The sequence below is a fragment of the Capricornis sumatraensis genome, chromosome 2 (assembly GCF_032405125.1).
Source record: "Capricornis sumatraensis isolate serow.1 chromosome 2, serow.2, whole genome shotgun sequence".
Classification (NCBI taxonomy): Eukaryota; Metazoa; Chordata; class Mammalia; order Artiodactyla; family Bovidae; genus Capricornis; species Capricornis sumatraensis.
This window is the reverse complement of record NC_091070.1, coordinates 80,440,078-80,461,634: the sequence shown is the minus strand read 5'-3', so window position 1 is coordinate 80,461,634 and position 21,557 is coordinate 80,440,078. Positions and strand designations below refer to the sequence as shown.

At 47.8% G+C, this 21,557-nt stretch overlaps 1 protein-coding gene across 2 annotated transcripts in view; it reads left to right on the top strand.

Moving 5' to 3' along the window:
- The first annotated feature begins 7,847 nt into the window (after window positions 1–7,847).
- CD276 (CD276 molecule) overlaps window positions 7,848–21,557 on the top strand; it is a 34,688-nt gene continuing 20,978 nt past the window's right edge. For both annotated transcript variants that reach the window (XM_068964704.1, XM_068964703.1), the window contains exon 1: window positions 7,848–7,902. The gene's annotated coding sequence lies outside the window, so the exon portion shown is untranslated. The remainder of the gene's footprint in view (window positions 7,903–21,557) is intronic.

Genomic DNA, 21,557 nt, shown 5'->3' with positions numbered 1-21,557 from the left:
ACCCCATGGATTATAGCCCACCAGGTTCCCCAGTCCATGGCATTCTCCAGGCAAGAATACTGGAGTGGGTTGTCATTCCCTTCTCCAGGGGATTTTCCCAACCCAGGGATCTGACCCAGGTCTCCTGCATTGCCAGCAGATTCTTTACTGTCTGAGTCACCAGTGAAGCCCAGGCACCTGAAGTCTACTCTAATACCCAAGTGCCAGAAATAAGAAACTTTCTAGCAGGAACCTGCAGTGTACCATGTTCAGCCCCATACTGGATCTGCTCATTCAGGGAAATGGAGTTGACTTAGTCTGGGCTGGCTGGCCTGCTCCAGATGGCAGCCCTGGGAACCCTAAATGAGTGGGTAGGGCGGGTTGGGAGTTGTGGCCTTTGCCAAGATATCAAGGACTTGAGGCCTGAAAACACAGACAACTCAGGGGGCGATGTGCAACAATCAGCCAGAGTAAGCGAGGCCAATGCCAAGACACTGGTGTCACAGGGACCCTCAGGGAAAAAGTGCTAAATGGGGCCTTAAACCCCCACTTCAAAGCCAGGTTAAGGAATCCAACTGCTGAACTATCTGTCTGAGTATTCAGACAGATGCGGGAGACATCTGTCCTTTGGTATGTCAAAGGAGGCAAAAGGAAGTTGTCTTTGAGTTTCACCATGAACTCAGAATTTCTGTCCTGGGGACACTAATAAGAGGGTCAGAACACCCCCTCCCTTTGCCAAAATGGTGGTCTGATGTTCTTTACAGGTATCCTGGGGAGGACAAGATTATGGAAGGTCACCATTCCTCTGTTATGAGCATGGCCCCACCCATCAGAATAAGACCCAGTTTCTCCCTCGGTCAGTCTCTCCTATCAGGAAGCTTCCATAAGCCTCTTATCCTTATCCGTCAGAGGGCAGACAGAATGAAAACCACAGTCACAGAAAACTAACCAAACTGATCAACTCAGTGAAACTATGAGCCATGCCATGTATGGCCACCCAAGATGGACCAGTCATGGTGAAGAGTTGTGACAAACGTGGTCCCCTGGAGAAGGGTATGGCAAATCACTTCAGTATTCTTGCCTTGAGAACCCCAAGAACAGCATGAAAAGGCAAAAAGATAGGACACTGAAAGATTACCTCCCCAGGTCGGGAGGTGCCCAGTATGCTACGGGACATCAGTGGAGAAATAACCCCAGGAAGAATGAAGAGATGGAGCTAAAGCAAAAATAAAACCCAGTTGTGGATATGACTGCTGATGGAAGTAAAGTCTGATACTCTAAAGAGCAATATTGCATAGGAACATGGAATGTTAGGTCCATGAATCAAGGCAAATTGGAAGTAGTCAAACAAGAGATGGCAAGAGTGAATGTCAACATTTTAGGAATCAGTGATATAAAATGGACTGGAATGGGTGAATTTAACTCAGGTGACCATTATATCTACTACTGTGGGCAAGAATCCCTTAGAAGAAATAGAGTAGCCATCAGAGTAAACAAGAGTCCGAAATGCAGTACTTGGATGCAATCTCAAAAATGACAGAATGATCTCTGTTCGTCTCCAAAGCAAGCCATTCAATATCACAGTAATCCAAGTCTATGCCCTGACCAGTAATGCTGAAGAAGCTGAATTTGAAAGGTTCTATGAAGACCTACAAAACTTTTTAGAACTAATACCCAAAAAAGGTCCTTTTCATTATAGGGGACTGGAATGCAAAAGTAGGAAGTCAAGAGATACCTGGAGTAACAGGTAAATTTGGCCTTGGAGTACAAAACAAAGCAGGTCAAAGGCTAAAAGAGTTTTGCCAAGAGAATGCACTGGTCACAGGAAACACCCTCTTCCAACAACACAAGAGAAGACTCTACGCATGGACACCACCAGATGGTCAATACCGAAATCAGCTTGATTTTATTTGCAGCCAAAGATGGAGAAGCTCTATACAGTCAGCAAAAACAAGACCAGGAACTGACTGTGGCTCAGATCATGAACTCCTTATTGCAAAATTCAGACTGAAATTGAAATAAGTAGGGAAAACCACTGGACCATTCAGGCATGACCTAAATCAAATCCCTTATGATTATACAGTGGAAGTGACAAATAGATTAGATGTGATAGACAGAGTGCCTGAAGAACTATGGACAGAGGTTTCTGACATAGTGCAGGAGGCAGTGATCAAGACCATCTCCAAGAAAAAGAAATGCAAAAAGGCAAAATGGTTGTCTGAGGAGGCCTTACAAACAGATGAGAAAAGAAGAGAAATGAAAGGCAAAGGAGAAAAGGAAAGATATACCCATTTGAATGCAGAGTTCCAAAGAATAGCAAGGAGGGATAAGAAAGCCTTCCTCAGTGATCAATCAAAGAAATAGAGGAAAACAGTACAATGGGAAAGACTAGAGATCTCCTCAAGAAAATTAGAGATACCAAGGGAACATTTCATGCAAAGATGGGCACAGTAAAGGACAGAAACGGTATAACCTAACAAAAGCAGAAGATATTAAGAAGAGGTGGCAAGAATACACAGAACTATACAAAAAAAGATCTTCATGACCCAGATAACCATGATGGTGTGATCACTCACCTACAGCCAGACATCCTGGAATGCGAAGTCAAGTGGGCCTTAGAAAGCATCACTATGAACAAAGCTACTGGAGGTGATGGAATTCCAGTTGACCTATTTCAAATCCTAGAAGATGATGCTGTGAAAGTGCTGCACTCAATATGCCAACAAATTTGGAAAACTCAGCAATGGCCACAGGACTGGAAAAGGTCAGTTTTCATTCCAATCCCTAAGAAAGGCAATGCCAAAGAATGTTCAAACTACCACACAATTGCACTCATCTCACACGCTGTTAAAGTAATGCTCAAAATTCTTCAAGCCAGGCTTCAATAGTACGTGAACCATGAACTTGCAGATGTTCAAGCTGGATTTAGAAAAGGCAGAGAAACCAGAGATCAAATTGCCAACATCTGTTGGATCATTGAAAAAGAAACAGAGTTCCAGAAAAATATCTACTTATGCTTTCTTAACTATATCAAAGCCTTTGACTGTGTGGATCACAACAAACTGTGGAAAATTCTTCAAGAGATGGGAATACCAGATCACCTGACCTGCCTCCTGAGAAATCTGTAGGTCAAGAAGCAACAGTTAGAACTGGACATGGAAAAACAGACTGGTTCCAAATCAAGAAAGGAGTACGTCCAGGCTGTATATTGTCACCCTGCTTATTTAACTTATATACAGAGTACATCATGAGAAATGCTGGGCTGGAAGAAGCACAAGCTGGAATCAAGATTGCCACAGAAATATCAATAACCTCAGATTTGCAGGTGACACCACCTTTGTGGCAGAAAGTGAAGAAGAACTAAAGAGCCTCTTGATGAAAGTGAAAGAGGAGAGTGAAAAAGTTGGCTTAAAGCTCAACATTCAGAAAACTAAGATCATGGCATTCGGTCCCATAACCTCATGGCAAATAGATGGGGAAACAATGGAAACAGTGACAGTTTTATTTTAACTCCAAAATCACTGTAGAAGGTGACTGTAGCCACGGAATTAAAAGGCGCTTGCTCCTTGGAAGAAAAGTTATGAACAACCTAGACAGCATATTAAAAAACAGAGACATTGCTTTACCAACAAAGGTCCGTCTAGTCAAAGCTATGGTTTTTCCAGTAGTCGTGTATGGATGTGAGAGTTGGACTATCAAGAAAGCTGAGGGCCGAAGAAATGATGCTTTTGAACTGTGGTGTTGGAGAAGACTCTTGAGTCCCTTGGACTGCAAGGAGATCCAACCAGTCAATCCTAAAGGAAATCAATCCTGAAAATTCATTGAAAGAACTAATACTGAAGTTGAAACCCCAATACTTTGGCCACCTGATGCAAAGAACTGACTCCTTGGTAAAGACCCTGAAGCTGGGAAAGATTGAAGGCGGGAGGAGAAGGGGACGACAGAGATGAGATGGTTGGATGGCATCACTGACTCGACGGACATGAGTTTGAGTAAACTCCTGGAGGTGGTGATGGACAGGGAGGCCTAGCGTGCTGCAGTCCATAGAGTCGCAAAGAGTCGGACGTGACTGAACTGAACTGACTGACCATTCCTCCCTCATCATTGCTGAGTAAGCAGTGGCAACTCAAGGACCAGGCCAAGGGCTGGAGCAATCTGGGGTCAGGGTGGCTGCTCTGCAATGCCTTCAGGAGCTAGGCTCCTTCTGCCTTTCTCCTGTGCCTCCCTTATTTAGCTTCTGTCTGCATAGTTGCAAAATGGTTGCTTTACTGTTTTGGTTTTGTGTCTGCATTTCAGGCACAGGAGAGAAAGAAGAGTAATTAAAGGCAAAAGGCAAGGTCCATGCCAGCTAAAACTGCTCTTTTCTATTTTGTTAATTGTGGGAAAATATTCATAAAAATTATCTTAGCCACTCTTAAGTGTATAGTTCAGTAGTAAGTACATTCACATTGTTGTGCAGTCAATCTCCAGTCTCAGAACTTCCCTGGTGGCCCTGTGGCTAAGACTCTCCACTCCCAATGCAGGGAGTCAGAGTTTGATCCCTGGTCAGGGAACTAGATCCCATATGCAGCAACTAAGTTCGAATGCTATAACTAAAGATCCTGCATCCTGCGACTAAGACCTGATACAGTCAAATAAATAAATATTTTTTAAAATCTCCAGTCTTTTTTTGTCTTGGAAAACTGAAACTCTGTACCCATTAAACAATAACTCCCCATTTTCCCTTTCCCAGTCTCAACCACCATTCTGCTTTGTTTCTATGAATTGGACCACATTAATACCTCATATAAGCAGACTTATACAATATTTGTCTTTCTGTGCCTGGCCTTTTTCACTTAGCACAATATCCTCAAGGTTCATCCATGTTGTATCATATGTCAGAATTTCTTTCCTTTTTAAGGCTGAATAATATTCCATTATACACATTACCAGGCTCTCCTGGTAGCTCAGCTAGTAAAGAATCCACCTGCAATGCAGGAGACCTTGGTTCAATCCCTGGGTTGGGATGATCCCCTGGATGAAGGGAATGGCTACCCACTCCAGTATTCTGGCCTGGAGAATTCCATGAACAGAGGAGCCTGCCAGGCTACAGTCTATGGGGTCCCAAAGAGTTGAACACAACTCTGTGATTTTCACTTTAGTGTAATTTAGTGAAAGAGCAACTTTCACTAAATACACATTACCACGTTTTATTTATCCATTCATCTATCAAAGGACACTTGCATTGCTTCTACCCTTTGGCTATTATGAATAATGTTGCTATGAACATGGGGATGCAAATATCTCTGAGACTCTAATTTCAATTCTTTATGAATCTATACCCAGAATTAAAACTGTTGGCTTCTATGGTAATTCTATCTTTAGTTTTTTGAGGAACCACCATGCTGTCTTCCATAGTACCAGCCCTTTAACAAAGGGCTTTCCCTGAAGCTCCAACCAGTGAGTTTCACTTCCATCTCATTGGCCATCTTAGATCATGTGACCACCTCTGGCTGCAAGGGAGTCTGAGAAAGTATGTATTTTTAATTCGGCAGAGAACACACATTCCCTGACCTGAGGAGATTCCTGTGTGCTGGGATGGTCCAGGTGTTTATGTCCAGGAGCAAGTGTCTGAGTCACAGCTGAGCCTGTCCTAGAGACACTCCACCTATCTCCTGCCCACAGTGTTTGCCCTTTCTGGGGGAAATCAACACCCTCTTAAGGCACTGCTGCAGGAATGTCAGCTACTACTTGTTTCCGTCCCTCCTGAGCTGTTTTCTCAAGCAACAATTAAAGTCTTCCCACCAACCCCTACCAAGTGTAAACTGCCCTGAGCTGTTCCTTCACTGTCCATCACAGCTAAGTCGTGCCTTCCCTGCCGGACTATAAATCCTCTGGGACAGGACCGGTGTTACCACCTTGGGGCACAAAGCACAGGGCTGACTCCTGGTGGAGGGACACAGAGCGAATTCCTCTAGACCAGCTCTAAGTCCTGCAGCAGGGCTCCCGGATCTCGCAGCTCAGGGGCACCTCTCCATGGGATGCTTCTCCCCTAGATTTTGGGGCCTAATAAGGGCCACTCATCTTGAGAAGAACCATGAAGTCAGGCCCAGGCTATACAGGACCTGACAGGGCAGGGAGCAGCAGGGAAGGGAGGCTGATGACCTTCAAGCACTCTGGACCAGATGGCCTGCCTTGAACCCCCAATCTCTGCCCCATCCCTAGGAGCAATCACACAGACACCAACACAGACACAGCCACTCTCAAACTTACTTTCAGATCACATGTGCACTTAGATGCAGAGTTACACATGTTCACAAATAGACACACCCATGCATCACTCACACACACACACACACACACACACACACAACAATTAAGTTTGAATTCAACATTTAGATTCAAGGAGGGCAAATCTTAGTTTCTCCACTTAATGGTTGGATATCCTTAAGTAAGTTACTTCTCTCCTTGTGCCTTAATTTCCATATTTGTGAACATGAGGATAATATTAATAATAGCATTTACGTCGCTGAGTTGTGGGCTTTCCTGGTGGCTCAGATGGTAAAGATCTACCTGCAATGCTGGAGACCTGGGTTCGATTCCTGGGTTGGGAAGATCCCCTGGAGGAGGGCACGACAACCCACTCCATTATTCTTGCCTGAAGAATCCCATGGACAGAGGAGTCCGGCAGGCTACAGTCCTTGGGGTCACAAAGAGTCGGACATGACTGAGCGACTAAGCATAGCACTGGGTTGTGAAGATGAAATTAGATAATGTGGTAAAGTGCTTAAAACAGTGGCTGACAGAGATGCGTATGTATTCACACACATTTCCTAAGCCCTCTCCCATTTTGTGGCTGCCACTTGGTGGTGGACCTAGCTGTAAAACAACGCAGGGGTTCTTTTCTCTCTCTGAGGCTCAATTTTCCCACCTGTAAAACAGGAATAATATTACCTTCCTGGTCCAGCTGCTTTGAGGATCTAAACAGGCCCAACGTGGAAAACTCCTAGCCTCCTCTCTGGCCCACAGAAGTCTGCTGCACCTTAACTATTACTGTCTGTAACTGATGGAGAACAGGTCAGAGAACAGGTGCAGGGGCGGGATGTGCCAAGGCAAAGGCCTGACCCCCATCGCCCTGCAGGCTGGAGGTCCAAGCCTGATCCAGCCCTATCTCCTCCCAGGCTGGAGTTGAATCCTGGAAAGACAGAGCCTCAGATCAGGGTCAGAGGTGGTCAGAGCTGTTCCATCTTTGGGAGCCTGGGGTGGCCACTAGCCTGGCATGGGTCTGGGGGCAGGGCCAGCCTGGTGGCTGTGGGTGGAAGGAAAAAAGGAAAACCAGCTCAGTGGAAATTACCCTGCGGTTGGCTCAGGCGCCCACGACACACTGTATTTATAGAGAGCTCCCTGCCGCTCTTAATGCCTCACAGTCGAATTAACCCTTTCCAGGCCGCGGTACCAGCCTAGTGCCAGAGGAGAACACTGGACTGGGGAGTCAGCCAGCCAGATCCGAGCTCTGGCTCTGCTGCCAGCGGCCTGGAGCAGGACCCCAGGGGGCCGATGACCGTCCAGCTATCCCCTAGCAGAAAATAAACTCCGGATCTTGGGAGGGTGGGGCACGGTGGGGGGTGGGCGGGGATCAGACTAGCACCCCTTTACCAGCGCGCCCGCGTGGGTCTGGACCCGCGGCAGGGGCGGGTCCCGGCCGGTGCCCTGCCCAGCAGGCGGGCTCCGGCCTCGGCCCTAAACCGCGGCCGCGGGGCCAATCCGGCCTCTGGGGCGCACCCGGGCCGCCTTTCCGGGCCCGCGGCTTCCTCCAGCCCGCCCCGCCCCTCGGACTCCCGAGGCCGCCCCCGGCCCCCATTCGGGCCCGGCCTCGCGGCGGCGGCGGCGGCAACTCGGCAGCGCTCCGCCGCGTCCCCGAGTCCCGGGAGTCGGCGCGGCGCGGTGAGTGCTTGCGTGGCGGGCCCGGCGCTGGTCGGGGCGGCCTTTGTCTGCGGCCGAGCCCGGCCCCGGGCCGTCGGGCCGCGGGCCTGCTGCAGGACGGCTGGAGCGGGCGGTGAGCCCCCGCCCTCGCAGGGCGCCCCCGCCCCAGCCCTCTCCCCCTGTCGGGGCTGGCCGCGGCGCCGGGAGCACGGTGGACCCCGGATCTGGGGCCCGGAGGCGGCTGGGGCTGCCAGAATCCAATCCCGCCCCCAGCCCTGCCTCCCCTTCCCCTGGCCGGTGGGGCCTGAGCACTGTGGGACCTGCCCTCACCCGGGAATCCGCTCGAGGAGGAGGCTGGGCGGGTGATTGTGACCCGGAGGCCCTGGGTGTGCACGGGAACAGAGGCACAGCTGTCACTGTGTTGATGGTTCTGGAAAGCTTCACTATCTGGAAAGCCGCTATCTGGAGCTAGGAGTGAAGGGGCTCTCCCCGGGGCCCTGTACAGGAACACACCGTGACCTGATCACCAGCTCTGAGGAGGGGGAGCTACGAGGGAGAGGAGGGCCAAGGGTTGGATCGGGGAGGGGGGCCCCATTCTGCTTGGCCCAGAGAAATGGAGTGGGCGACTGGAGACTTCCATGGGTAGCAGTGGGCATGCGGGAGACAGATTCAGAGAAGGACAGACAGGGACGGCTGGCCTGGGTGAAGGGGTGAATAGGTGTGTGGGTAGGGGGCAGAGCACAGGGAGCAGGGATGGGGCATTTGGGGCTTGGGAAATCTCAGAGAGATGATGGGTGGGGTGGGATGGAGAGGAGGTGGAAGCCGTGGTGGAGGGAAGGTGGGGACCCAGGGTGGAGGCCCAAGTCCTCTTGCTGCTTAGCTAGCGAATTGGCAGGTTCGGGGGCCTAAGGCAGTGAACTGCCAGGAAAGGGGATTTATTTCTAAGCCAAACCTAGCCTAATGAGAAATGCGTGATGGATGACTCAGATATGGGATCTATCATTGAGGAGAACAGTAAGCAAATAGGAAAGCAAAACCCATTGGAGAGTTGAGAGGGTTTGTTTGACTTAATTGAGAAAAACTACTTAGGTTCAAATTGGATGTAGATAATTATAAATGAGTCTGATTTCATCATTAAATGAAGGCCCTAGGTCTTTTTCTTACATGCCTGTCTTTAGCAATTTGCTTCTATATTAGAAAGTAATGAAGCTGTTCTGTTTTTAAGAGAGTTCTTTATTTAGTTCAGCCTCTTCTGTGACTCCCTCTTGCCTCCCAGAAGTTCCTAGGAAATCTGAGGCTGTGCAGCCTTCTGTAATTTCGAGGTCTGCACACAGGTGGGTGCTTTTGGAGACTGAGGGAAACTGAAGTCTAAACTTGAAATTGAACTCTAAACATGTCCAGTTGGTTGGTCTGATCTGAGTGGCAGAGCTCTGAGGCTGTGGGTATGAGTGGTGGCTTATATTTCCAGCTCTTTTGGAAATGGGAATAATTTGGGTGAGTGTATTTTTCTGATATTTAGAGTTCCTGAGATTAAAATGAATACTTATGTTAATCATTGATCATGGAAATCTTTCTCCCCTGTATTATGCACATCACAGTCTGACCTCTTGATGTCAGTGACATTTTCCTTCATGACTTCAGATCAGCGCTGTGAACATCCATTTTTGCACTAAGGGGACTCTCAGGGGAGTGAGATTTGCATTAAGTGGCTTCAGAGATACTTGTATTGGTCCCATGACTGATCTTGGAGTTCTTTTCTCTCTTCCGTGACATCACTGGTGGTTTCTCCTGCCTGCTCTCAGTGAGCTTTCCAATGTATTCCAGACTCCTGTGTTGCAAGAAATTGGACCATCCAGCTTGTTAGAGATAGGAGTGTTAGTTGCTCAGTTGTGCCTGACTCTTTGCAACCCCATGGACCGCAGCCCACAAGGCTCCTCTGTCCATGGGATTTTCCAGGCAAGGATACTAGAATGGTTTGCCATTTCCTTCTTCAGGGAATCTTCCTCACCCAGAGATCGAAGTGGGGTCTCCTGCACTACAGGCAGATTCTTTACCAACTGAGCTACCAGGGAAGCCCAAGAGATGGGAAGCCTACCTTAAAACAAGACTGAGGATGAGAAGGGGTTTTGGGAATTGAGGACCGATTTTCCTCCCTGTCCTTGGCCCTCTGCACCTCTGCCCGGGCACCTGATGGAAGTAGGTTGACTGGCTGACTGAGATTCTCAGATAGCTGGGTCAGAAGCTGGAATGTCTGTGGAAAGGACAGTTATAGAAGTGTTGTCCCTTCTGTGGAGGCTGTGTCCTTACTCTTTTGAAGTTGATTTTTGAACTGTCCTGTGGGAATTCCTCTATCCTTAAACTTTAACCTGCTCTGGAGTCATCAGTCTTCATTCTTTGGTGTAGGATTTGGGCTTGATACTGAGATGAGCAATATAGTTCAGGATCAGAGACTGAGTATGATCATAGAGCCAGAAGCTGAGATGCCACAGCACTCAGAAAGTACTGTAGACAAGTGTCTGGCCTGTTGCTTGCCACTTCTTGGTTGGGTTTGTGCTATGTGAGGAAAAATGACCCAAGTCCAAGCGGCCCCTGAGATGAACACCACCCAGGGCCTGAGCAGTGGCCCTGAGTCATGGGGTCAGGGGAGGAGGAGGAAGGGCAGGCAGGATGATGTCACTGCCCATGAGCTTATCCTCTGAGTGGGTTGGCCATTTCCACTCCTGTCCATTTCCCACACCCCTAGGGCAGGAATGACAGGGAGGTCCACTGGCAAAAGAGGGAAGGCAAAGTCAGGGCCTAAAAGAGGACAAGAGTGTGGGAACTGGTGATCTTGGAGAAATTTCCTTTGGTCTCGTTGGTCAGAATGGATCACACATCTGTACATATCGCCTGACAGAGGAGGCTCAGTGCAGAGGATCCAGGAGGCCTTCTCCCCATGCCCATGGCAATAATAACAAAAGTAGTCATGATCCTTACCACTGTTGGCGTGCTTTAAACCCTTTCTGTATGTCCTCTTATGTTATCCTTACAGCAGCTCCGTGGGGTAGGCATTGCTTCCCCCCTTTTTATGTAACCCTCGCCTGCCACCCCCAATTCTGCCACCCCTGTGGGATAAGGTTCCAGATAGGAGCAGTGGGTTTTCAGGTTTTGGGGGGTAGGGGTGTGCTGGATGCTTAATAGAAATCATCTCGTTTCATCATCATAGCTGTCCTGTGAGGTAGGGAGTCGTTAGCTCCATTGTACATATGGGTAAACTGAAGCCCAGGAAAGGGAAATCACATGCCCCAAAACATGCAGCTGGCAAATGCTGAGGCTCGGTTGCTGTCTCCTCCAGGAGCTGGCTCTTTCTGCCACTCTGGAGGCACACTCAGCTGGAACCTGGTAAGATGTGCTAAGGGTCCCTAGTAAGATGTGCAAGGCAGAGAGGATTCATCTGCGGAACTGGGGAGATGACAGACCTGACCTGGGTGTCCCAGACTAGTGTACTTGCAGTGCAGTTGGAACCACTGTGACGAGTTCTTACTGTTCCAGAGGCCTGGTCCTCAGCACACTAGTGCCTTTCAGGAGCCCCTCTCAGTTCCGACCAGTGCTTCCGGCCAGCTGTCCCTGTTATCCCTCATTCTCCCAAGAATGGATGCTTCCTCCACACCCCTAATGCCTTTGGGCCTTTGGTCTTCCCAAGACTTAGGGAGGGCATGTTGGAGGGAACTGCTGGGAGTGGGGATTGAGAAACACTTTTTGGGAGAGCCTTGGAGCAGGCCTCTGGGAGGCAGGACTTCCAGGTAACCTAAAGTCACTGTAGGCTCCCCAGAACTGGATCTCTCATGGGAGAGATACTGAAATATGTGGAGGCCTTGTACAAAGGGGTATGTAGCAGCATGGGGGCTGTGTCCTGGAGGAGGAAGGGGGAGAGAACCAACAGGGATGAGCCAGACACAGAGATGGAGCCGAATTGTGATTTGCTGCTTTGGAGTTGGGGTGCTGGCGGAGTCCTAGGTGCAAAGAGGGGCCAGAGAAAGAATAATGTTCCCAGGGATCTGTACATATCGCCTGACAGAGGAGGCTCAGTGCAGAGGATCCAGGAGGCCTTCTCCCCATGCCCATGGCAATAATAACAAAAGTAGTCATGATCCTTACCACTGTTGGCGTGCTTTAAACCCTTTCTGTATGTCCTCTTATGTTATCCTTACAGCAGCTCTGTGGGGTAGGGATTGCTTCCCCTCTTTCAGTGATATGGAATCAGATCTCAAAGAGGTTAAGTCATTTATACTTGATCATATGTCTAGCCAGCCTTCGGAGTCAGAGTTTGAACCTAGGCTTGTCTGCTGTACCGGAGCCTAAGCTGTATGGTGAGGCAGGCAAGAGAGCCTGATGATGGTGTTTAACAGGTGAGGAATTCAAGCCCAGGGGCACCTAGCTGGCTCTTAGTCATCTCTGATGTGACTGATGACTGAGCATGGGCCCCTCGGCAGTCTGAACCCTGTTTCCTAGGCTCAGACGCCCCTTTGTATGGTGGGCATGGAAGTGGCCGCTGGACAGGTCAGCTCCAAGAGGGCTTCCAGCTCTGAGGCTAGGTGGAGCCTGCTACACTCCAGAGGAACCCCTGGAGATCCAGAGAGGCTGGTGCTTAGGTGGAGAGGGGTCTGCAACATTTTTCTGCCAGGGCAAACCTCTTTCAGGGTAGAAACCTGAAGAATGTCAGGGCAGGGAGTGTTTAGGTAGAACACATCTGGAGTAAGTGAGCCCTTCCATGAGTGAAGTCTAGAAAGGTTTCTGGGAGGGATTAAATTTCCAGACACATCTGGGTGGGCACTCAGCAGGATTCAGCAGAGGTTGGGTGAATGCAGATGTGTGTGGCACGGGCCTGCCAGGACATGACCTGGGATCCGCCCTGCAACTTGGTCTTATGTTCTCTCATGCCTTCCTGTCCTCTCTCCACTCTCCTTCTTCAACTCCTTCCTTCTGGCCAGACCTCTTCTGAGCTAAGTGCAGCCGTCACTTTATTCCAAGGTTCCATGTTTCTGATGGGGTGTGTGTGTGTGTGTATGTGTGTAGCCTCTGCTCACACTTCTAGTTCATGCTGCCTTGTCAAGTGGCTGTTGAACTCTGGAAGACGCAAACTCGTTTCGTGGTGGCTCCTTAACCAGAAGAGGGTGTGAGAAGCAGGCCAGCTGTTGTGGCAAAAGTCACCATATTCTTGAACCCACTGAGCCGTCTTCCTTCTCTCTGGTCTCGCCTCCTCCGGGTCTCAGGCCTTGACTTCAGTGTGGAGAGGGTGCCTTGATGGGGATGGTTTGGCTTGGGGAAGCTGGGGGCTCTGCTCTGTCCTGGTTTTCCTCTTCCTTGTTCTTCCTAAATCCATAAAGGAAGCAGATTGCCGATGCCAAGAAAAGCTTGGCCCCACTCTGCTGGGCTGGCGCTGATGACACACTGCTGTTTTGACTCACACAGAAATCACTTTGAGAGGAAGAATTGATTTCTTCTCTTGGGTAGGATCACGGGGATGGGGAGCACTGCCCAGCAGACAGCCTTGAACACCAAAGGCCCAAACTAACTCATTATCAGGAAAAAGGAAGGCCGTCAGGGTTCCTAGGCAACTCTGGAGACCCCCTAAACTCTTTCGCAGGCTCCCACCCTGCTGTGGAACACCTATACTATTAATATTAGGCCAGGTTTTTTTTTAGATAATTTTTCTCAGTGGAGTCGCATAACCATCTTATGAAGGCAGAGTTTAGATTCCTATTTCACACATGAGCCAGCTGAGGCTCAGAGAGGATGTTTTCCCAAAGTCACATGTCTAGGAAGTGGCAGAGTCTGGATTTGAAGTTGTGTCTCCAGTTCCAGAGACATCTTCTAAAATGGCAGGGCTCACTCTGTCCATGAGGCTTCTTGTGCTACAGCAGCCCAGCGTGTGATGGTGGTCATAGCACAGGAAGGGGGCCAGGACCTTCCTTTGAGGGTTAGGGAAATGAAGACCCTGAGAGGCAATGGGGCAGAGCAAGTGAGTGATAGAACCTGGTCTAAAGCCCGCATAAACATACATCTTCGATGTTGCTGTTTTCCTTTTTCATTTGTTAATGAACAAAAGAATTAGATGCTTGTTGTCAAAGCAGCAGAAGTGTATCAAAGTAACTAGAAGGTGGAAGTAGATGCTTACCTTCATTCCCATGCTCCAGGGTTGGGTTTACTATCACGCTTCCAGGCCGTTTTTCTAGACAAACATTCATCCGTGCATCTCTCTATCTATCTAAATACACAGGCATTCATTCATTCATTGAGCAGTGCTTTGAACACTCATTATGTGCCAAACCTTAGCTAAAACTAAGGATCCAATAGGAAAAAGGATCTAATAAATAAAGCAGACATGGTTCCTGCTCAGGGAGGTCTCAGTGTGACACAAGGTAAACAGCAATGCATAACAGGGACATCCATAGAGTGGCAGACCCCCAACCCAGCTTTCCTGCCAAGGTGAACCTCAAGCTGTCATCCAGGAAGAAGGAACTGTGCTTGCAGAGACCCTGTGAGGTAGGGAACAGGGTCTCGTCGTAAGAGCTCTGATGAGGGGCGAATGGGAGGAGGTGAGGCTGGGGAGGTGGACAGGGCTGAACCAGGCAAGACCCTGTAGGCTGATTAGATATTGAAAGTGATGACGTGATGCACTTTTGTTTTCATAGCTGTTTTTCTGGTTGCTGTGTAGAAGTCTGGATGGGCGTATAGAGCTGGGTTGGGGGACAAGAGAGAAAGTGGAGAGACTGGGGAGGAGCCTTTTGTAGTCATGCAGGCAAGAGATGATGGCAGCTTGGCAGACCAGAGAGAGAAGCCGAGGTAGAGGGGAATAGAGAGAGTAAAAATACATTGGGTTGACAAGCTTTTTCTCTAAAGGATCAGAAAGTAAATTGTTTAGGCTTTGTGATTATTGCAACTACTCAGTTCTACTGCTGTGATGGAAAAGTAGTCACAGGTAATGTGTAAATGAATGGAGGGTGGCTGTGTGCTGATGAAACTTGATTTCTGTTCAGTTCAGTTCAGTCGCTCAGTCATGTCTGACTCTTTGCGACCCCATGAATCGCAGCACGCCAGGCCTCCCTGTCCATCACCAACTCCCGGAGCTCACCCAGACTCACGTCCATCGAGTCAGTGATGCCATCCAGCCATCTCATTCTCTGTCGTCCCCTTCTCCTCCTGTCCCCAATCCCTCCTGGCATCAGAGTCTTTTCCAATCAGTCAACTCTTCCCATGAGGTGGCCAAAGTATTGGAGTTTCAGCTTTAGCATCATTCCTTCCAAAGAAATCCCAGGGCTGATCTCCTTCAGAATGGACTGGTTGGATCTCCTTGCAGTCCAAGGGACTCTCAAGCGTCTTCTCCAACACCACAGTTCAAAAGCATCAATTCTTCGGCGCTCATCCTTCACAGTCCAACACTCACATCCATACATGACCACTGGAAAAACCATAGCCTTGACTAGACGGACCTTAGTCGGCAAAGTAATGTCTCTGCTTTTGAATATGCTATCTAGGTTGGTCATAACTTTTCTTCCAAGGAGTAAGTGTCTTTTAATTTCATGGCTGCAATCACCATCTGCAGTGATTTTGGAGCCCAAAAAAATGAAGTCTCACACTGTTTCCACTGTTTCCTCACCTATTTCCCATGAAGTGATGGGACCGGATGCCATGAGCTTAGTTTTCTGAATGTTGAGCTTTAAGCCAACTTTTTCACTCTCCTCTTTCACTTTCATCAAGAGGCTTTTTAGTTCCTCTTCACTTTCTGCCATAAGGGTGGTGTCATCTGCATATCTGAGGTTATTGATATTTCTCCCGGCAATCTTAATTTCAGCTTGTGTTTCTTCCAGTCCAGCGTTTCTCATGATGTACTTTGCATATAAGGTAAATAAGCAGGGTGACAATATACAGTGTTGATGTACTCCTTTTCCTATTTGGAACCAGTCTGTTGTTCCATGTCCAGTTCTAACCGTTGCTTCCTGACCTGCATACAGATTTCTCAAGAGGCAGGTCAGGTGGTCTGGTATTCCCATCTCTTTCAGAATTTTCCACAGTTTATTGTGATCCACACAGTCAAAGGCTTTGGCATAGTCAATAAAGCAGAAATAAATATTTTTCTGGAACTCTCTTGCTTTTTCCATGGTCCAGTGGATGTTGGCAATTTGATCTCTGGCTCTTCTACCTTTTCTAAAACCAGCTTGAACATCACGAAGTTCATGGTTCACATATTGCTGAAGCCTGGCTTGGAGAATTTTGAGCATTACTTTACTAGCATGTGAGATGAGTGCAATTGTGCGGTAGTTTGAGCATTCTTTGGCATTGCCTTTCTTTGATTTACAGACACTGAAATTTGAATTTCATATGATTTTCATGTGTTATGAAGAATTCTTCTTTTAATTTTCTAACCATGTAAAAAGGTAAACCCTGTCTTAACTGGTGAACTGAACAAAAGCAGGTGGTGAGCGGAATTGGGGGTGAGGCTATAGTCTGCAGATCCCTGAGATATATTTGGGTGTTGGGGATGGCTGTTCTTGGTGATGAACTATAAGGATAAGAGAAATCAGGGTTCTGACTTGATCAGAGGTGGTGGAGGATGATGCCTTTACGAAGTGGGAAGGGCTGGGGAGGAACAAGTTTGGGAGAGGAATCAAGAGATTGAAGAGGGACGTGCTAAGAGAGATGTGCCTGTGAATCTTTGGAACAGAGATGTTTAGGAGACAGTTGGGCTTAAGTTTGGAGCTCGGATGAGAGGTGTGGACTTGGAGAAGTAAATTTGGAAGTTATCAGCATATAAATGATATTTAAAGCCACAGGAGTGGATGAAATCATCTAGGAAAAAAAATAGTAGAGAGAATTAAGGGGAGGGTCTAGGAGCAAGCCCCTGGGGGTTCAGTGCCAGAGATGGAAGGACCTGCACTGAAAAATATAGGAGATAGAGAGAGAGGTAGGTGACTAGATCTGGGACCATGGGGCCATGCATTAACACAGAAATTAGGTCACATAACTCCCAATATATAATATACTTTATTCAGTGACCCACATGGACTTATTTCCATGTTAGTACAAGTTCTTTTGAAAGGCTGTATGCTATTCCTTTATACAGATGTGCCATAATTAATGTACCCATTCCCAATTGTTTTCCATTTTTGCTGCTGATGTGTTTGAGAATGGAACTAGTGTTTCTGTAAACCAGTCCATACTGACTAGCCCCATACTGGGGCAAATCTTCTGCTGCTTTTTTTGTATTGTCTAAAAGCTAAGAATGATTGGCCAAAAAAATCATGTGATTCCTGAAAATTGTATTCGATTCAATTCCGAGTGTCCATAAATACACTTCTATTGGAACACAGCTCGCTCATTCATTTATATACTGTCCCTGGCTGCTTTCCTGGGGTAAAGGCAGAGCTGAGCCATTCGGACAGATATGGGAAGGCCTGCACAGCCTCAAATGTTCACTGTCTGGACCATCACAGAAGAAATCTACTGACCCCTGCCTGACTCGATTCTACATCCAGAACCAGCAGTAGGTCCACACACAGTCGGAGCAGGGTATTTTGAGCATCTCCAGGAGGACACAATCTAGCAAAAAAAAAAAAACTCTCTGATGCCTGAAATTCTACCATTAGCTCTTATTTTGAGTAAACCATTGCCCTTTTAAAATGTCATCCTTTAAAATTCAAACACCCTCAGCAAGGTTAACATTACATATGGATCAATTAATCAAAGGTTGGCCCACCTATGGCAACAATGTTACTTCTCTACTCAAAACCCTTTCTCATCATGTACAAAATCCAAACGTGACCTCCTGTTCTAGCCCTGACCACCGGGGAGCGTCAGGTCAGTGTTCAGGGTTCACTTTAGCGGGTTGTCGTGTCTCTAAGGTACCACCAGGTGGTCCTCACTGTATCTTAAAACAGTACTCTGTACTAAACTGTAGTGATTTCTATGCATTTCCCTACTGGAACTCAGGCTCCTGGAGCCAGACATAACTTAGTCCTCTCTCTGCCCCCAGTGCCTGCCTACCAGGCACTCCATGAATAGTTCAGTGAATCACTAAATACACACACCAATGTATAGTCAAGGACTCCTTCAGTTATAGATAGTAGAAACCTAGCTCAAACTGGCTTAAGAGGAAAAAAAGATTACTCATGTATCTGGGCAGTATAGGTGTGCAGCTTGCTTCAGGCCTAGGGACTTACATGTTGTGTTCAGGGCTCTGTATCCCTCCTGTGTTCACCTTTGCCTCTGTGTATTTGTTTGGATCAATTCTTTAGATTGTTGCTAGTTGACAGAGTCATTGCCAACAGCCCCAGACCACATCCTCCTTAGCAACCTCAGCAAGAAAGAGTGCTTTCTGAGAGTACCAGCAGCAAAGCCCTGGGAATTCTCTGATTGGGTGTGGCTTGGCTCACAGGCTCATTTCCAAGCCTGTCACTGAGTGGGGGCAGGGCAGGGGTTCTCCAAGAAGCCAGATCTGGTCCCCAGCTGAGGCCTGAGGCTGGGAGTCAGCCCTACCAGTACCATATGGAGTGGGTTCCCCGCAGGAAATTGGAGCCCTGTTATCAGAATGATCCAGCCTAGAATGAGAGAGGGGCACTCTAGAATAAAGGATGTGGAGCAAAATGTCTAGTGAAGGCAGAGAAGGTCTGCCCAGCATCTATTTTTCTTCTGTATCAAGGAAAGGAAGAGAAGCTGTTAGGAAGGAACCAGAGTTCAGGCCAGGAGGGGAGATGATAATCTGCTTTAATGGGTTTGTCTTCTGACTCCTGAGATTGCCTGTCCTGGTGCTGAGTGAACCTGGAGATGAGATCTCAGAGAAGCTATCAGGGATATTTCAGGGCAACTGGGAAAGACAGCAGAGATTGGATGGAGGTGGGGAAGGTGTGGGTTGCAGCATTTCACAGTTTCCTACTGTGTACAGAATCAATCCAGGACCCCTAACTGACCATAAAGAAGGCTGAGCACCCAAGAATTGATGCTTTTGAACTGTGGTGTTGGAGAAGACTCTTGAGAGTCCTTTGGATTGCAAGGAGATCAAACCAGTCAATCCTAAAGAAAATCAAGCCTGAATATTCATTGGAAGCACTGATGCTAATCCAATACTTTGGCCACCTGATATGAAGAGCTGACTCATTAGAAAAGACCCTGTTGCTGGAAAAGATTGAGGGCAGGAGGAGAAAGGGATGACAGAGGATGAGATGGTTGGATTTTGCAATCATTTAAGCTTCCAAAATGGTTTCCCGGCCCACTCACTGGTCTTTTCCCCCTCTTCCTTCCTTCAGAGATTGAGGGCAGGAGAAGAAGAGGGTGACAGAGGATGAGATGGTTGGATGGCATCATCAATTCAATGGAGATGAGTTTGAGCAAACTCTGGAACATAGTGAAGGGCAGGGAAGCCTGGGGTGCTGTAGTCCATGACTGAACAACAACCGACCCCTAGCCACCTCCCTTGCCTCATCTCTTGACAGCCTCTCCTCAGAGTCCCATCTTCCCAGAGTCTACGGGGGGTGCCTGCTCTTCCATGACTTTGCTGGTGCTGCCTCCTTCCCCAGATAGCTGGAATGTTTCCTCCTTTATGAGGTCTCAACTAAGCCTCCCCATTCCTCCATGAACTGCTTGGCCCTCCATTCCCCTAATACCTGCTATAAACCTGCATCTGTTTGTTGTATAAATGGATAGGCGACTGCTCAAAGACCTGCTGCTGCTGCTGCTGCTGCTGCTGCAAGTCACTTCAGTCGTGTCCAACTCTGTGTGACCCCATAGACGGCAGCCCACCAGGCTCCTCTGTCCCTGGGATTCTCCAGGCAAGAACACTGGAGTGGGTTGCCATTCCCTTCTCCAATGCATGAAAGTGAAAAGTGAAAGTGAAGTCTCTCAGTCGTGTTCAACTCTTAGCGACCCCATGGATTGCAGCCTACCAGGCTCCTCCATCCATGGGAGTTTCCAGGCAAGAGGACTGGAGTGGGTCGCCAGTGCCTTCTCTGACTCAAAGACCTACGACGGGCAAATAACCAGATTTATGGGGAATAAAGTAGATTACAGGAAGAACAGATTGGTGACTTAATCTTGACAAAACCCTGGAACTAATAATCAATTGAGCACTTGAGGAAGAGTCCACCTTCTTCAATTGAGACTTTTTTTTTCTGGTTTTTCTCCATGTGATTGGTCCCCCACCAGAAGCCGTGGTACTTTGGGGGTGAGATAAATGGGAAGCTGGGTGAGCGGCAGCACAAGTAGGAAGACTTGGGACCCCAAAACCTTGAATAGTGGACAGACATCCAGGGGCAGACCCTAGTGTTACAGGGCTCTCCTGATTCTGTCCTCTCCCAGAGGACCTTGATGACACAAAAAATAAGGTAAGGAGAAGAGGGTAACCTTTTTAGGTAACACCCATTTGTTCTTTTCTTCATCCACCAAAAAATTACTGAGCACCCCTGTGTACCAGGTACTGTCAAAACAGTAATTCAAAAGATCATGGCATGGTCACAAAACACTGTGTCTGCACTTAACACCACCAAACTGTACACTTAAAAATTAATAAAATGGGAATTCTCTGTAGGTCCAGTGGTTAGGACTATACGCTTTCACTCCTAAGGTCCCAGGTTCAATCCCTGGTTGGGGAACTAATCCTATGAGTTGAGGGGTGTGGCAAAATTTTTAAAAAATGACAAAATGGTAAACTTAATGTTATGTGTATTTTGCCATAATTAAAAAAAAAAAGATCATGGCAGTTGGATACTTAGCTTAACTGGATGAAATATAATAGTAACAAATGAAACATCCTATAAATCTCCACCCCTTCCCTAAATCTTTCAGAGGAGGATGGGAGAGACATGGACCCACAGTAATGTGAGCAAATGACTCTGGTCACTGGCCACAGATTTGACAGTCTGTTGTTTTGGGTTAGTGGCTGGCTGCCCAATATGACTTCTACCAGGGGGAGGAAGACCCAAGACTTGCAGGGCTGATATAAGGGAGGGGGCAGACATGTTCTCTGTGGTCCAAGGGGTCAAATGAGGAATTATGTAGGCTGACAGATTTTATCTCAATAAAAGGTAGAGCTTTACATCAATGAGAGCTGCCCAAAAGGTGGTGGACTTCTTGGGAGGTAGTGGGTACCCATCTCCGGGGGGAAGTTGTGGGAGTGGCCAGATAAAGCTTCCCTGTTCTGTTCTTAACTTCTGCAGCTTTTTCAGAATTTGTTCAGGGGGCCTCTTCTCATTCCATTATCTACTCAGTGATTCCCAACTCTGGCTTCCAAGAGTAGCTCCCACATCCTGTTAAGAGCTCTAGCTCTGTGTGTCTAGAAATCTATCATACATTTTCTCATGGATGATCCATCCATGGCTCAAGCCCAGTTGGAATTCTTCTCCCCCATCATTCCCAGGTCTCTCCATCTTCTGTGTGTGACACACACGCTCCTTGGTTGAAACCTTCAGTACATCCTTGGCTCTTTCACCCCCTACCATACGTACAATCACCACGACAAGTCATGACTACCCTTGAAATATCTCCTAAGCTGGGTCTGGGTATCATTACATGAATCTAATGAGAGAGTGTTCAGTTCACATTTTGAAACACCTATTTTAGATGTGGTTTCCTTTTGCTGTTCTGAGCAGTAGCAATTTTCATGGGGTGGGAAGCGGGAGAAGAGAAGGCGGGAGAGGAAGGAAGGG